The sequence below is a fragment of the Eublepharis macularius genome, chromosome 5, assembly GCF_028583425.1.
Source record: "Eublepharis macularius isolate TG4126 chromosome 5, MPM_Emac_v1.0, whole genome shotgun sequence".
Lineage (NCBI taxonomy): Eukaryota > Metazoa > Chordata > Lepidosauria > Squamata > Eublepharidae > Eublepharis > Eublepharis macularius.
The window spans coordinates 121,159,659-121,165,658 of record NC_072794.1 but is presented as its reverse complement, the minus strand read 5'-3'; positions in this window follow the sequence as shown (position 1 = coordinate 121,165,658).

Genomic DNA, 6,000 nt, shown 5'->3' with positions numbered 1-6,000 from the left:
CAACGGTCCACCTAATCCAGTATCTTGCTTCACACAGTGACCAACATGTCTCCCAGAAGGCTTAAAAGCAGGGATGCAGAGGCCAAAGCCACTTTCGGTTTCTAGCATTCACAGATTTACATGAAGGGACATGGAGGTCCCATTAGGCAGTCTTGGCAATAGCCATTGGTAGAGTTTTTGAATTTGCCTAAGCCAAAGGAGTTATCACTACTTCCTATGACTTTTAACATTATCTAAGATGCCATTCACTACATCCTCTGCACAAGAGAGAAGGTAAACCTGCAGTCAAAAATAGAGCAGTCCAGGAATGAGTGGTCTCGTACATTTTTGTAAGGAAGAAAGTCCAGGGATTAGAAGAGTTTGTGAGCAGTCAGCCCGGCCTCCACTATTTGAATAGCAGTTTTTATATGTCTGCTCATGATATTAAAAGTATACAAGCCTCTGGAGTTTAAGATGGCTGCAGCACAGTCACCAGAGAGCCTCTGTCGTTGCCAGATCCTGCCCTGGAGAACCTGGCATGTAAGGAATGCTGCATTGGAATGCAGAGGTATTGTAATGCAACTGGTCTCGCTATCCACCCAAGCTCCAGAAGGCCCAGAGCAATAAAGGCCTCGCAGAGTCATCCCCACTTAACACATGCCTGTCCCTCCTCCTGTGATGAGATTTCCTATCCGTGATTGAGGAGCTGATCAAATGGCATTCATAAGCATGTACAGTCGTTCCTGGCACATTGTATCCCCTCCCTAAAAACACTTAACCTAGCTCCGGTGTACTTCATCAGGAAAACTGTCCTTTTTGTGCAGTGCTGGAACTAGTTTTGCATCTGCTTTCACACACCCTGGCAGCCATCAATCAAAGTACTCAAATCTTTTGTTACACCCAGGAACCAAGCATTGGACTTTTTGTCCTAACTGCCAGGAGGACTCTCCTCCACCTCAGGGCACATTTTACCTATAAAGGTTGGGCCCTGGCCTCATTCAAATTGTGCAAGCTGCCTAGCTTCTCCCTTAGGGTCACTTTCCTAAGCTGCTTGCTTTCTTGGCTGAGGATGCTGGCATTCGAAGCTACTCTCTTCCTCCATGGACTGGACCCCCTGCTCCAGGATAGGTAGATATAATTACTCCCTCTTGCTCTATTCCCAAACCTCTGGCTACATTTCCTAGGACTCTATGTATGTGTGTGTGTATAATTATTTCCCCCAGTAATTGGAATGTATGTATATGAAGTTCTGTTCTTTAATAAAAGTTATTTTCTGATTTTAGCACCAGACTCTCTTGGCTTATTGGGGAAGGGACTCAGTTAAAGTTGGTGATAAGAGCCCAGTTACTGGCCGCTTGCATAGCCATTCTCCTTGCTAGCTAATTCTCCCATAAATTATTTTATTGCAAGGAGACCACTTCTGGTAACAAGCTGACAGATGGCTTTGACTTGTAAAAGAGAGGAAGGGTTTAAAATAGTTCAAATAACACCTCTTATTGGTAAATATGAGCTGGAAGGAGTGTTTTAAGTTCCTTTTCTTATTTAACATTTCTGCCATGGCATCAACCACCAGTCTTGAAGATCAGAAACATACAACAATCTTAGGAATAGTAAGAGCATGTGAAAGTGTGCTGGGATTTTGATTCACAGGTTATAGGATGCTATACATAATGAATGGAGCAATTCTCTGAAAACACAGTGCTGGAAGATACAGCCACGGCACAGCAAACACATCCCCTTGTGCTGTATTTTGTCCAGTGTATGTATTCCTGTTACCCATTTTGGGCAGTCCCTATATTTTGGCATCGATCCTGGCTGATAACTATCCCTATTTTGCCTTGTTGACTTAATAAAAATGTGAATAATGTGCACACATGTACAATAGCAACCTTTCTTTCCCCCACATAACTACCTGTCTAGCTAGCAAATGTTGCTTATCCACAATATTTGTAATCAGCCTATGAAATATTTCTAAGTATTATTAAAAATTAAACCCTTAGAGGGTTTACAAATGTAGAGCCATGGATAGAAATGTGTTATGGTTCATTTACCAACCAGAGATGCCAGAAGTCTAGGGCAGGACAAGCTATTGCAGACAAAATACATAGTCATTCATATCCTGTCCTTCCTACAAAGAACTCATAGCTATGCACATAATTTTCCTTCCTCTGCTTGGGGAGGTTAGGTTTTGTGAGAAAGAGTTTTGCGCATACAAGAATTAAACCCAGATCTCCTTAGACCTAGTCCAGCACTCTCATAGTTACACCACTGGATCTCAGAGCAAGCAGAAAAGACCCTTCAGTAGTGTGTAATAGTATGAAATGGGCACTCAGGCGGTGATCCCTTCCCTCTTGTAAGAAAGGGTATGTGTGTTACAGCATTTGTTTTATTTCTTGGGCAGTTTTCTCTCTCTGACTCTTTTGGTATCTTAAAGATATTCTCGTGGGTGAAGCTGCTGTTTAGACAAAGTGCTCTTTCTTGCTTGACTTCATTAATTGAACAGCATCCAAAATGGGAAAATAAGAGAGGGAAATACACACACACGCTTAGGATGTGGAAGGGGAAGAACTATTTGATTCTCAAGAGGAGCTTAATGAAACAGCTGGGAATGAGTTCAAGCAGGAAGGAATTGAATTGTGTGTCAAAAACAATTTTTAAAAACTTTTTTCACACAGAGGTTGGCAAAAGGTCTCCGAACAGAGTCCTCAATGTATAATGCAGTTTGATATCAATATGATTTTCCATAATTTGTTTCCACCCAAACTGAGTATTTGGTTAATCTGAAGAAAAATCCAGGACAAACACATATAAGAAGAAAAGCTCTGCTGAATCAGTCCGTGTAGACTAGCATCCTGTTTCCTAAAGTGGACACCGAGATGCCTGTAGGATGCTCAGAAGGAGGGTAAGCACACCTCAAAGGCAGGGGCATCACCTGTATTGTAAGGATCTACTGTACTGAGATATCATGGCTAATAGTCGTTACTATCCCTGTCATCCTTTGATTTGCCTAATAATCCCCTTTTAAAACTTATTTTGTAGTAGTAATTTCCCATAAATTAATTACACATTGAGTGAGGGAGTATTTCTTTTGTCTTTTTTTGATCTGCTAATAAGTTTCACCAGGTGACATCAAGTTAGGAGAAGTGAAAAATTAACTGTCTCCATACTTGATACAATTTATAACTTTTATCATTTCCCAGTATAGTTGTTTATTTTTAAACCCCTTAAACCTTTAGCCTTGCCTCATAGAAAAGGTGTTTCTTGATCATTTTAGTTCCCCCCCCCCTTTCTCTTATTTTTCTGGTCCTATTATATTATTTTGAGATGAAGTATACCCAGCTGTATACCCAGCTGTACAGACATTGAACTGCACACATCTTGAATTTTCTGTTGTTTTGCAAACTGCTTTTGATAAACACAGCCTTTGAAAAACTGAAAAATCCCATCTGCACAAACTTGAGCAGAATTAGTTAAAAATTATCTTCAGGCAATAAAATAAAAATAGTATTACAATCCTTTCACCCTCTTTGCTCAATTAATTATGTTGTTTAAGGAGGGCACCCTTTCGTTGGATTTAATTACTTGCATAATTTGGGATGCAATTTGCAAAACACCCTACAATACCAATGATCAACAAAGCTGAAGAGAAACAAAGAATGCTGAGATTGTCCCTGGCTGAATCAAAGGGGCATCAGCTAATATAACCCTTTCAGTTTCTTTTGGATTTCATATATTGTCACTGTCATGGGTTTTTAGTTTAGCTTTATTTTTCTTCCTGTCATCATTGCTGATTCTTTTGTTTCCTTTTTATATGTATGTATCAGAAACTGGTGCAAAAATAAAATATATCATGACAGATTGGGAATGTAAAAAGCTCTGGAAAAGAGCAGAGCCCCCTCTCTGCAGTGCACCTTATCAGGTTGAAGGGTATAGCCAGGGGAGGAGACTCACTCTGCAACATTGTGATATAATTTCCAGCTGTGTAACCAAAAGCAACATCACTGTGTCTCAGGACACTCAAGGATTTCCCCTAATTTCTATGGTAAAAACTCAACAGTGTATTTTACCATCGTAAACCATTTTTACATTGTCATATCTTTAGTTTTTTTTTAAAAAAAATTGTCTTCCAGTTCTGTAATCCTGGTTCCACTGCATTGTTTATTGGATGTCATATGCTGTTTGATTGAATTGTTTTTATACTTTCTAATCCACCTTGAGAGTCATCAAGAAAGGTGGGCTGTATATGAAGCAAATAAAATCTAGTTCTGGTTTTTCTGGCTGTTTGCATTTTTGAGGTTGCTTTTAGTAAGACTATTGATTTAATTATGTTATTGTTATTTTATTTTTACGCCGTTACCTGCATTGGATCCCAAATTTTTTTGGGAAGGTGAGTTAAAATGTACTTAAAAAAAATAAAGTGCATAAATTAATACATCTGAAGCAACTGTTTATATTTCTACCCCAGTTGTTGCTAGAAATTCTAAAAACCCTTATATTTGATGGCTAATCTTTTTTTGCATTAGATTTTACAGTTGCTCAATTCAGCTATAATTTTGGTTCTGTTTTGGAAAGGGCAACACAGCAATGGTTCATGGTTTTACACACTACATGAGGTGTGGATACATTTTCAATTCTTCCCATCTCAGTTAAAAGACAGATCAACAGAAATGCAGCCTAAAATCTGCTTCCTGTTAGAGGAAAAGGTGCAAGAGAAAATCAACAGGGTTTAAAACCTTCTCAAAATCTACAACCCACTTCAGTATTACCTTTATTTAATTTAATTTAATTTAATTTAATTTAATTTAATTTCTTCAATTTATAGTCCACCCTCCCCACACAAGTGGGCTCAGGGCGGATCACAACCGACTTAAAATACACCACACAACTAAACCCATCACCATTAAAAGCATAAATAATACATGTCATTCAGTTAAAATGTATACTACCGCTATATAAATACAAATATAAAAACAAAGAGCATGGCAGCGTGTAAGCATTTTACAGCAACTATGTGAAGGACAAGAGGCAACATTGGGCAGGAGGGCATAAGATTTTAACCCCCTCACCAAAGGGGGGGGGCACTGCCTAGCATCAACCATATGCCTGGCAGAACAGCTCCGTCTTGCACGCCCAGTGAAATGCCAACAAGTCCTGCCGGGCCCTGGTCTCGCAAGACAGAGTGTTCCACCAGGCTGGGGCCAGGGACACCAGGCGGGCCTCCCTAGGGCCAGGGATCTTTAACAGATGTTTATCGCTTGAGCAAAGGGTCCTCTGGGGCTTATATGGGGAGAGGCAGTCGCGCAGATACGACGGTCCCAGTCCACTTAGGGCTTTATAGGTTAATACCAGAACCTTGAACCTGATACAGTACTCCACCGGCAACCAATGCAGCTGGCGTAACACTGGTATTATGTGTTCCCATATTGGCATTCTGGTGATAACCCGCGCCACCGCATTCTGCACCAGCTGTAATTGCCGGATCAGGCTCAAGGGAAGCCCAGTGTAGAGTGCGTTACAGTAGTCCAGTCTAGAGGTGACCATTGCTTGGACCACTGTAGTTAAGTCGCCGGATGATAGATAGGGAGCAAGTTGCTTGGCCTGACGAAGATAATAAAAAGAAGATCTGGCAACCGCAGAGACCTGATCCACCATCGTCAAGGAGGGATCAAGAATCACCCCCAGGCTCCTAACTCTTGGGACCAGTGTAAGCACTACCCTATCAAGTACAGGAAGCCAGGGTCCCAAATCCACATTCCCACGACTCAAGTACATGATCTCCGTCTTTGTAGGGTTCAGTTTCAGCCAGCTTTGTCTCAACCATCCAGCCACGGCTTCAAAAGCATGCTCCAGGACATCTGGGGCTGATCCAGGCCGGTCATCCATCAACAGATAAAGCTGGGTGTCATCCACATATTGGTGACACCCAAGCCCGAAACTCCGCACCAACTGGGCGAGGGGGCGCATATAAATGTTAAATAATAAAGGGGAGAGTATTGCTCCCTGCGGCACACCACACACTAG